At 40.3% G+C, this 12,098-nt stretch overlaps 1 pseudogene; it reads right to left on the minus strand.

Annotated features, from left to right (window-relative positions):
* Positions 1–1,152: 1,152 nt before the first annotated feature.
* LOC108297122 lies at positions 1,153–3,265 on the minus strand (annotated as a pseudogene).
* Positions 3,266–12,098: the final 8,833 nt, after the last annotated feature.

Raw genomic sequence — 12,098 nt, forward strand, 5'->3', positions numbered from 1 at the left:
ATTTTAATGGAGCCATGCTGGTGGTTTTTACGGGCTTTTCATTGTAGTCCAAACTCCTTTGAGCATCTATGAGTCCACGGTTTGAGGGAGAGCAAATAAATGGTTAACAGTCTTTTTAGGATCACCTATTTCTTTTTTGGCTGATTCTGTTCCTAAGCTGAGCTTATGATACTTCATTCTCTTCTTTTAATGAATTTGTATTCAGTAGGTTCCTCAGTACCACATGCAAACATATGCCAGGCCTAAATGTTTAAAGACTTGCATGAACACAGTTTGAGGTGTCTGGGCATCCTAATACAATAGCATAGATAGAATTCTGGATTTTGCTTTTTTCATTTCACATTGTGAGTGTGTTTGCAGGATAGAGAGTTCCAATAATTATTATGTAAGTGGTCATATAATAAATATTATATTGCATGGACATGCCATAATTTACCTAATTGTTCTCTTAATTTGGACATTTATGTTATCACTGATTTTTCTCTAAATAATGTGAGTTGGGCAAGGACAAAGTAGGCGGTCTTGATTGTGTGTTTTACTTTGGACACACATGTATTAGTTAAGGAAATCATTGCTTCTGTAACCCCCCAAATTTCAGGAGCACAAAACTCTAACCATTTATTTCTCAGCAATATGCCAATCCAGTGTGGGGTTCCTTTGTCAGCAATGTTGGGGAGAGTCTGCCCCACACAGTCATTAAGAGACCCAGGGAATAGGAGCACCACCATCATTAAAACATGATTTTCACGGTCTCTCTGGGCACCAAAACCAGCCAGCAGATGAGTAGGAGACAGGTTTGTGTGAGGGTTTTTTAAAATTAAATTCAACCATTTTAATAGTACAGTTTGATGAACTTTTGCTAATTGTGTAGAGTTGTATAACCACCATGAACATAAAAATGCAGACTTTCTAACATCCTAAAAATTTCCTGTAGCCCTTTTACATCTGATCCCCTCTTACAAACCCCTAACCCCAGGCAACTTTCTGTCAATACAAATGAATTTTGCCTGTTCTCTAATCTCATGTGAATGGAACACAAGATGTATTATATTGTGTTATGTTTCCTTTGTTCAGCGTAATCCATGTTGATTATTATATTAGTTCTTCATTGATTTTTATTGCTGTGTAGCATTTCATTGTATGGATACACAATTTTTTTGCAATTTTATAAGTTTATTTGATGTATTTGATGATCAGCGATTAGTTCTCATCCACATTGACTGTCTGTAGATTTTTGAAAGTGGTAACAAGTACATAGGTAAGCAAAGTATAGAGCTTATTTAGTGAAAGTTCATCCTCATTACGTTTTCTGGACAACTGTACATGGATTCCGTATGGGACATTCCTTATTCCTTTGGCCCACACCGCTTTGTTGAGCCTGGTATCAATGTGCACATCTGGAGTTCCCATCTCCTTCAGAGCAAATTTCCGAACCTCTTTGAGTGCCTGAGAGGCACGCTTCTTGAAGCCCACTCCATGGATGCGCTTGTGAATGTTGCTGGCGTATTCTCGGGTCACCACCTCGTTTATGGCAGAACGGCCCTTTTCCTTCTCAGCACCCTTCAGCAGGAGCCATTCTGTCGGGTCCGAGTTGGAAAGGAACACAATCACTTGTTTATCACTGGGTTTTGATGTTTGGATAAGCCCCAGTTATTAGCTATTATGAATAACGGTGCTATTATTTGTATATATGCCCTTTTATATACATATATTTTAACATGTCCCGTGAGATTACTGGGTTATATGGCAAGTGTATGTTTCACTTCATAAGATACTGCTCTACTGTTCACCAAAATTGTGGAACCATCTTGCACTGTCACCAGCAATTACTGGGAGTTCTAGTTGTTCCAAATTTTGTCAATGCTTGGAATTGTCAGTGTTGTTAATTTTAGCCATTTCAGTGGATGTGTAGTAGAATCTTATTTATCATTTGCATGGTCCTAACTGGTAAGGTGAGCATCTTTTCACAGGTTTATTGGCTATTTGTATATTTTCTTCTGGGACGTGCCTATTCAAATATTTTGCCCATTTGAAAAATAGGGTTGTTTGTCTTACTATTCAGTTGTAAGAGTTCTTTAAATATTCTGGATACAAGCAAAAAGTATATTCTTCTCTATTTTTTTTAAAGCAAAATAAAATTTTATTCACTTTTAAGGAATATTTAGAGAAATTTACATGAAATTAAAGAAACACCAAGCCCAGAAGCCTACTGGGGCTGGAATCCATGCACTATTTCTTTTGTAATTTTCAGAGCTGCTTTAGGAAATTGTTCTTGAGTTGGCTGGAGGCAAATGAAGAGTTATTGCTTTTTGTCTTATGTCCAGATTTGATAGGTGTTCTATATGAAAGAGTTGGTGTTGCAGAATCTTACCATATCGCTACAGGAAATGTAAACTCTGTTAGGGGTTTTAAGAGCCAGGACTAGAACTGGCTCTCATCAGTTCTGCTTATATCCTATTGGCTAGAATTTAGTCATGTGACAACACCTAACTCCAAGGAAGGCTGGGAAATGTAATCTATCTGTGCCCACAGGGTAGTGTGCCCTGCAAAAGAACAGAGTTGGTGATCAGTCAGCACTATCTGCTAGAAGGAACCTCGCAGGGCCTGGAAGGGTGTAGAAAGAATATGGAGTGGCAGAAGTTTTGGCCCAGGGACATGGTAACTATTTCTAGATCCCTTCCATGATAAACAGTCATGGTATACCTATCACTTTCTAGATATTGAGCTATAATATCTGAGGCTATCATTTATTGAGTACTTACTATGTGTCAAACATATGTTGACTCTGTAAATGTTTACTGACTGTTGAATGGACCTGATTTCTCCAAGTGGCCTGGGGAAGACTGCCTGCTATCTGATGGTATGTTTGATGATGACTTCTCATCTTGCCAGGCCAGCAGAAGCAGGGTTGTCAGTAACGAGCCTGCTTGCAAAGCACTGCCAGGTCCCCTGAGGGAAGGGGTCACTGGAGAAACAGAGCATAATTGATGAACTCCAAACTTCAACAAACCAGTTTTTCCACTCTGAGTAATTATTGATGGGCGCCGAGGCTTGGGTAAGATGCTAACTTGCAAGCTCTCTCTTTGTCTCTGCTCTGCTGCTACACCAAACTCATGACTATTTACAGCATTCCATTCTAGAGCTGTTCACAAATCAATGCTTCTGATTTTTTAGTGAATGTCCTGCTTCCCTACATGGTGCTGCCAGATTTATTGGTAATCGTCCTTTGAACATTAAGTGGATTGAAAATGCTGCCTGTTATCATTTCTCCGTTGAAAGCAGATAGACGCAAAACATACATAATAATAACAACCAGCACTGTTGGACACTGTTGCTCACAAAGTGCATCATGTACATTATTCTGTTTGGTCTACCCCTCCCATGATTCATTTGGATGACCAGTGGTAGAGCTATTTCACTTGTTCACGTGCTTATTAGAGTAACACATTCAAAGTTAATTGAACTTCCTCTCCATCCTACTCTCATTACAAAGGTAATTGACATTGAAATTGTCAAAAGACATTCAGTAGGGATGGCCAGTAAGAGAAGTAAAAGGACCACACAATACAAATAGGATAAAAGGCTACTTAATGTATTATAATGGAATGGCTATAAACACATCCACACCGGAATCTTTCTCACGTATCATAGATAAGACCTCACCACCTTATTGTGCAATCTATTCACTCATTGCTGCACTTTTATTTTTCCTGATTGTGCATACTCCTTGCACAGCAGCTCCTGACCTGGCTGATGTCCATTCTCTTGTATTATTACTCATCGCTACTCCCTTAGAACTGATGCGCTGAAATTACCAATCTTATTGCAGTTTCCTGGATATGTTGTGGTTTGCCATGTCTTGATCCTTTTAGCTATCCCATTCCCTCTATACAAAGCATGATTTACTTACTAGATTGCTCCAGTGGTCCCTGACATTGGAAGCTTCCTCAGCCCAGCCCTGCCTCCCAGCCAGACAATCTGATTTCTGTTAGAGCATCTCAGAGCACCCTCTTCCAAAGTCCTTTTGACTTTCTTTTGTGATAGTGTTGTTGATTTACATGACTATGTGATCCACCTACTGTGAGCTCCTTAAGGATGTAGATTTTTTCTTATTTGCATAATTTCTGGAATATTTTAATTGAACAATTGGTGTGAATAAACAAATAAATAAATGTTCATACTACACACTTCAACACTTTCATTTGTTTGATTTGTATTTGAGGTACATTTTATAATCTTGTATAGATGGACAAGCAAGAAGAGACACTGTAGCAAAGGAAAGATCAATAAATAAATTGGCAAAGAGAAAAACAGGTTCGATAGCAATGGTTATAGAATAACAGAAAGAAAATGGTCATCCTGTTTGCCTTCTTTTTATCAAGCATATACTCTTCAAACTTATTCAGAATAAAAAATGATGAATGGGTGTGGAATCATGTCTCTTAGTCCTCATTACTACACAATAATTACAAATAGTTGTTTAGGAAGTATGTTTTCAAAGTGTTTTCACATCCGTTTTTTTTCAGGACATGTTTACAGCAACTCTGTTTTTCAGATGAAGACGCTGAGACACATAGAAGAGACGTGATGGATCAAAGGTCATATAGCTACCCTGGCCCATCTGAATGTATAATATCTCAGGTCTGTAGCTCAACATGGAGTCAAGTCATTGGAACAGTTTCTGATTACCGGATTGCCAATTTACACTTTATCTGCCAATCTAATTTCCTTTGACTCCCTGTTTGCCTTCTGCAGAATAAAAAATATATTGCATACTGTGTAGATTATACATTGTCTAATAACTGGTTATAGTTAGTTGAAGCAAGTTATTAATGAATATGTAATGTTCGATTTGATTCTAGAATTTACCAGTTATCTTGTCTTTTCTTCCCCTATTAATAGCCTGAGCCCCCAGTCAATCTTTAAATTAAAAACTTCTCCCTAGTGTACTCATCCAACTTAATCTCTTTTCTTTCCTTCTTCAACAGGCAGACTAGACTTCCTCTCTTCACTTCTACTAACCTTCTATGCACATTGCTGCTTCCACACCTGTGCTCAGAACCTTCTGGACCAGTTCATTGGGTTTCACTGCCTGTTCTAGCCTATCCTTCTTAAGCTCCAGCTCACAGGGCCTTCCACAATGCTGACCCTCAGTGATCTAGCCCTCCTCTGAGCTAACCAGCTGCCATGTGGCCCACTCCACTTTGTTGGTACTTGATACCACTAATCATAAGAATACTATGGCTTGTTTCAGTTTTTACATTCTCAACATTCTTTACAGCTCATGGCAATAAATGTTTGCTGAGTGAAAGAATGGGTGTTGTGTTTTTCTTTAAATCTTCTAATACCAGACTCATCTTTAATTATCAATAAGTACTCTTTTAAGACCATCACAGGCCTTGGGCTCTTGGACCTGTAATCCTTAATGGATGAATTGGCCCTGCTCTTGATTTGAAAGTGGACTCACTCATTAGCATTCTAATTTGCAATTTTGAAGGTGAAGTTGCACTCTCGGGGCATATTCAGAGCTTCCCACACTCTTCCCTAAACTTCTCTTTTCTTTTTATCTCTGTTCTCCATATAGAAGATAAGCCCTTTAAGAGCAGAGCATGTACTTCACTTACTCTTAGATTCCCCTCAACACTACCAATCTTGTACCAACTTTCTATAGAATAAGAATGTAATCAGCGCTTGTTAATTTAAATTAATGGCAGCGTTACATGCAGCTGCACAGTGTGGTGGGTTAAGATTGACCTTGGTGTCAAAAGCCCTGCACTCAAGTCCCAGTTCTACCGCTTTCTGACTTTGGGCAAGTCATCTTTGTACTTGCTCACATAATTAGCATTATTGGGACTGTTTCATTCCTTTATATACATCAAGATCTCCCTTTGATACAACTTTGCTTTGCTAAAGGACTTCCTTTAAGATTGTTTTAATAGTGAAAGTATGCTGGTGGTTAATTCCTTCAGCACTTGTACGTTTGAAAAAGCTATCTTTATTTTTGAAAGGTGTTTTTGCTGGTTATAGAATTCTTCTTGATAGACTTCCCCCTCCCCCTTTTCAATACTTTAAGGATGTTGCTCCTCTTCCTTCTGGCTTGCGTTGATGAGAAATCTGCAATAATTCATATCTTTATTCCTCTATATTTCCCTTTTTTTTCTTGGTCTCTGGCTGCTTTCAAGATTTTTACTTTGTCCCTATTTTAATTTTTGTTTTGATTTGCTTTTTAGCTACTTTATTATGTGATAGTTGGTATCTTTTTTCATATATTTTATACTTGGGGTTTATTGAGATTCTGGATTTGTTGATTTACAATTTTCAACACACTTGAAAAACTTTTGGCTACTGCTACTTCAATTTTTTTCTCCTACTTTGTCCCCCGATCTCCTTGGGAGATCCTTAATTGCACTAATATTAGGCCACTTGACATTTTCCAGGAACTCACTGATCCTCTGTTTATTTTTTCTCATCATTTTTTCGATGTGTTTCATTTTGGATCATTTATATTGATATATCTTCAAATTCACCAGCCTTTTCTTCTATAATGTCTAATCTGCTGTTACTCCCATCCAGTGATTTTCCATCCCAGACATTGCAGCTTCCATCTCTAGAAGTTTGATTTGAGTCTTTTATATATCTTTCATGTCTGTACTTAACATGTTGAATGCTTCTTTTGGTATTTTAAATATATGAAATATGGTTTTCATAATAGTTTTTATGTTCTTGCCTACGAATTTTGTCATTTGTGTCAAGTTCTGGGTTGATTTCCATCTATCGATTTTTTTTCCCCTCTTTTCCTCATCATGTTCCTGCTTCTTTGCATGTTTGGTAATTTTTTAAATTAAATTCTATATATTGAGAATTTTACCTTGTTGCATGCTAGCTTTCATTGTATTTATTTATATGTATTTATCATCTCAAGTTGTTCTGGGACATGGTCAAATTAATTGGGAACAGTTTGATCCTTTCAGGAATTTCCTTTAAGCTTTGTTGGACAGGAGGTAGCCATGCTTAGCTTGGAGCTAATTTTTCCCTTTTACGGAGGCAAGGCCCAGTGGCCCGTCAATGATGAGGGTTTTCAGTCTGGCTGGTGAGAATAGGAATGATTCCTGGCCCGTGTGAGCTTTAGAGATTGCTCCCTCTGATCCTTGCAGGTTTTTCCTTGGTCTCCAGCAGTGTCAACACACACATGCCATGGTCAGTCTTAGCTGAAAACTCTGAGGGGCTCCTCTGCTGACCTCCAGAATTATCTCTGTTTTCACCTTTCTTCCCTCCGGCATTCTCTGTCATACAACTTGATTTCCTTAAGTCACAGAGACCACTGGACTGTACCAGGTTTCCTCATCCCTGCCCTGTAGCCTGGAAACTCTCCAGACAGTAAGCTGGGGCAATCATAGGATTTACCCTGTGTATTTCTTGTGTCTCAGAGATCACTACCTTTTGTCACCCAATGACCAGTATCTCCAAAAACCATTGCTTAATGCATTTGTCCATTGTTTTAGTTGTTTTTTGTCACAGACCCTGTGACTCTGTTTTGGCTGGAAGCAGGAGTCCTATGCAGCTTCTTTGTGCCCTAATTTTCTCATTTTTGAGATGGTGTTGATATAAGTCAGTTTTGCGTGACCAAGTTAGTGAAATATATAATTCCTACATAAATATAAGATCTTATTTGAATAGATGAAATGTGCATACAAGTAACTGTGAGAAAAGTTATATTAAAATTACATCAGTCATTTGTATTTTAGTGAGAACGTGTTTGTCAGAGCTTTTACTGAAACAGATTCAAAGTTGACAGTAGAATTGCAGGTAGCTACTCATTTTTGCTCCAGGCCTTCTCAGTCCCCAAAACACAAGTGAGAGATTAGGGATCCAATACAAAAGAGTGAGCCTAGATCATAGTAGGTTAGTCAAAGAATTATTCCAGATTGCTCTAAAATAATTCCAGATTTCTCTAAAATGTAATGTTAAGTGTGTGTGTGTGTGTGTCTGTGCGCGCGTGCACACGCGTGTTTTTCTAAGTCTTACTCTGTCGCCAGGCTGGAGTGCAGTGGCATGATCTTGGCTCACTGCAACCTCTGACTCCCTGATTCAAGCAATTTTCCTGCCTCAGCCTCCTGAGTGGCTGGGATCACAGGCACACAGCACTAGGCTCAACTGATTTTTGTATTTTTAGTACAGACGGGACTTCACCATGTTGACCAGGATGGTCTCAATCTCCTGACTTCGTGATCCCCGCCCCCCCCCGCCTCGTCCTCCCAAAGTGTGGGATTACAGGTCTTTAAATGTTTTATTAAAACACTGAATGGGAACTGGAGCCTGGATAGAAAAGTATGTTGCCTCGGCCGGGTGCAGTGGCTCACGCCTGTAATCCCAGCACTTTGGGAGGCCGAGGCGGGTGGATCACGAGGTCAAGAGATCGAGACCATCCTGGTCAACATGGTGAAACCCCGTCTCTACTAAAAATACAAAAAATTAGCTGGGCATGGTGGCGCGTGCCTGTAATCGCAGCTACTCAGGAGGCTGAGGCAGGAGAATTGCCTGAACCCAGGAGGCAGAGGTTGCGGTGAACCGAGATCGCGCCATTGCACTCCAGCCTGGGTAACAAGAGTGAAACTCCGTCTCAAAACAGAAAAGAAAAGGATGTTGCCTCTTTGAGGACATGAAGGCTTGGAGAGAGGGCAACTGTGGCCTGAAAGTATGAGAAGGAAACCTAAAAAGAGAAAAGGGTAACTCCAAGATCAAGATAAGGAATGGAGGGTAGAGTTTGCTGCCTGGAAAAGCAATAAATCTAGAACTTGAAAAAAAGAAAGATGAATCCCTCCAGTACAGTCAAAGCAAACAGTAAATGGGGACTTAGATTTTATAACTAATTTCATCCATATATATAATATTTATATCTATATATTTGTATTCTGAAATCCCATGTGCACTGAGCTATACAAGTATCTTGGACTTGATATGTGTTGAGGAAGCCTGACTTTAGGGCCTGGAATTTGTTGGAGTGGGGGTGTGGGATGCTAGAGGTTTTGCAGGAAAGCACCTTTTGCAGCGAGTACCTCTGTCCTCCACAGGTCTTTCTGATTCATTTTGAGGAATGACAGGAATGAACTGGGAGGAAACTTTCCGCTTGGTGTCTTCTTAGAGATGCTCATTTTGTCTTGAATTCCATTTTCTATGTGAATGGCAGTTATCAAAAGAGTGACAGTGCCAGGGCCCTCCTCTAACCCAGTCCTGCCTAAGATGCTAAGGGCATCAGAGGATCAAACTGCACCTTCTCTAGGCATTGATGACAATGGTTGAATCTTCAATGCTGTGACAGAGAACTACACCTCAAACTACAGAAGATCCTTTTATGTGGATGCAACTTCCACATTCTTACGTTATATTAACAGCGAAAGTCTGGATTTCCTGGTTCTTGCCCCATTTGACTACACAGCTGAGTTTGCCTCCTTTCTGTTTCTCTGTTGATGGTCACTGTGATGATACAAGGATCTCTGCCAGTGACACAGTCACCAGTCCTGGAGGCATTAGAATGACAGCCTGTGCACACCTGTGCATACCCTGCTCTCTAGATTCTGGCCACACTGGCCTTTCAGTTTCATTAACATTCCATGATCATATCTCATTCTCCCAACCCCAAAGGCTCTTTACTCACACTGTTTCCTCTGCCTGGAACACTCTTCCTCCCTTTGTGTCTCTTCCCCATGAAAGTTTCAGAGGGCTAGTTAATATCTCTGCTTTCTTCAGATTTCATCTAGATGTTCATTCTCTCAAAGAAACCTTGATTCTCTTCTTCCTCCTTCTTCCACAAGTCTTGATCAAGTTCATTTGTTAAAAACTCTCGAAGAAGCAATTCCACAGTACATTTGTCATATATATATTCTCATTTGTGTGATTATTTGTTTAATTTCATTTTAGTCTGTCTCTCAGGCTCATTCACATTCTACAAGTTAATTTCTGTCTCCTGGGTCCATTCATTCTCTCTAATAATCACTTACTATACCTGAAAAGAATTGCCTACATTCTCCATCTCTTCCCATTAGGTTATTGGGTAGTAATTTTCCTGCTATTTCACTGTGCTTATGCGTGTTAATAAGATTGTATGCCTTTTTCCCCTATTACTCTGTCTATTGTCAATTAACTTCAGCAGACTTCGACTTGAAGCTTCAGAGGGAAAATCTGAACTTCCCTTCAGCGGAAATAATGAATGAAGAAATAGAGACAATGCATCCCCTCACCTCTCTTCTCTCTGCTACCTAGGTGCACCTAAGCAGCATTCCCTGTGTCTCAGGGACACCTCTTTAAATAGCCCTTTCAGATTTTTTGCCTATAATGCCAAACTCCAAAGACTAACTATCCAGCCCTTTGAGCTGGTTGGGGGATAGGAAATATTTCCTGTCTTGCTCAACTGTGGCCTCAGACGTCCTTAATCAGTTAATCATTTCAGGAAATAGATACTTGATGATATGGTTTGGCTCTATGTCCCTACCCAAATATAATGTCAAATTGTAATCCCCATGTGTCGGAGGAGAGGCCGGGTGGGAGGTAATTGAATCATGGGGCTGGACTTACCCCTTTGCTGTTCTCATGATAGTGAATGAGTTCTCATGAGATCTAGTTGTTTAGAAATGTGTAGTGCTTTCCCCCTCATTTTCTCTCTCTCCTGCCATCATGTGAAGAAGGTATTTGCCTCCCTTTTACCTTCCACCATAATTGTAAGTTTCTTGAAGCCTCACAGTCATGCTTCCTGTTAAGCATGTATAACTGTGAGTCAACTAAACCTCTTTTCTTCATGAATCATCTAGTCTCAGGTGGTTCTTTATAGTAGTGTGAAAGTGGACCAATACAGTAAGTTGGTACCGGAAGTGGAACACTGCTATAAAGATACCTGAAAATGTGGAAGAGACTGGAACTTGGCAAAAGGCAGAGTTTGGAACAGTTTGGAGGACTCAGAAGAAGATGAGAAGATGTGGGAAAGTTTGGAGCTTCCTAGAGACTTGTTGAATAGTTTTGACCAAAATGGTGATAGTGAAATGGATAATGAAGTCCAGGCTAAGATGGTCTCAGATGGAGATGAGGAGCTTCTTGGGAACTGTAATGAAGGTGACCCTTGGTATGTTTTAGCAAAGAGACCAGAGGCATTTTCCCCTTCCCTAGAGATCTGTGGAACTTTGAACTTGAGATAAATGATTTAGGGTACCTGGTGGAATAAATGTCTAAGCACCAAAGCATTCAAGAGGTGACTTGACTGCTGTTAAAAACACTCAGTTTTTTTGTATTCACAAAGATATGGTTTGGAATTGAAACTTATATTTAAAAGGGAAGCAGAGCATAAATGTTCCAAAAATTTGCAGCCCAACAATGTGATAGAAAAGAAAAATCAATTTTCTGAGGAGAAATTCAAGGTGGCTGCAGAAATTTCATAAGTAACGAGGAACAAAATGTTAATTGCCAAGACAATGCGAAAAATGTCTCCAGGACACGTCAGAAGTTTTCACAGCAGCTCCTCCCATCACAGAACCGAAGGCCTAGGACACAGGGCACCAGGGCCTTGCTGCTTTGTGCAGCCTTGGGATTTGGTGCCCTGTGTCCCAGCCACGGCTAAAAAGGACCAAGATACAGCTAAAGCCATGACTTCAGAGGGTGCAAGCCCCAAACTCTGGCAGCTTCCACAGAGTGTTAGACGTGAGGGTGCGCAGAAGTGAAGAGTTGAGATTTAGGAATCTCTGCCTAGATTTCAGAGGATGTATGGAAATGCCTGGATGTCCAGGCAGAAGTTTGCTGCAGAGGCAGAGCCCTCATGGAGAACCTCTGCTAGGGCAATGCAGAAGGGAAATGGGGGGTTGGACCTTCCACACAGAGTCCTCACTAGGCATCGCCTAGTGGAGCTTTGAGAAGAGGGCCATTGTCCCCGAGAACCCAGAATGTTAGGTCCACTAACAGCTTGCACCGTGCTCCTAGAAAAGCCATAGGCACTCAATGACACCTTGTGCAAGGAGCTGCCAGGGCTGTACCCTGCAGAGCCACAGGCATGGAGCTGCCTAAAACCTTGGGAGCCCACCCCTTGTGTCATTGTGGCCTGGATGTGAGACATGAAG

This window comes from Cebus imitator, unplaced genomic scaffold (genome assembly GCF_001604975.1).
Source record: "Cebus imitator isolate Cc_AM_T3 unplaced genomic scaffold, Cebus_imitator-1.0 Scaffold774, whole genome shotgun sequence".
Taxonomy (NCBI): Eukaryota; Metazoa; Chordata; class Mammalia; order Primates; family Cebidae; genus Cebus; species Cebus imitator.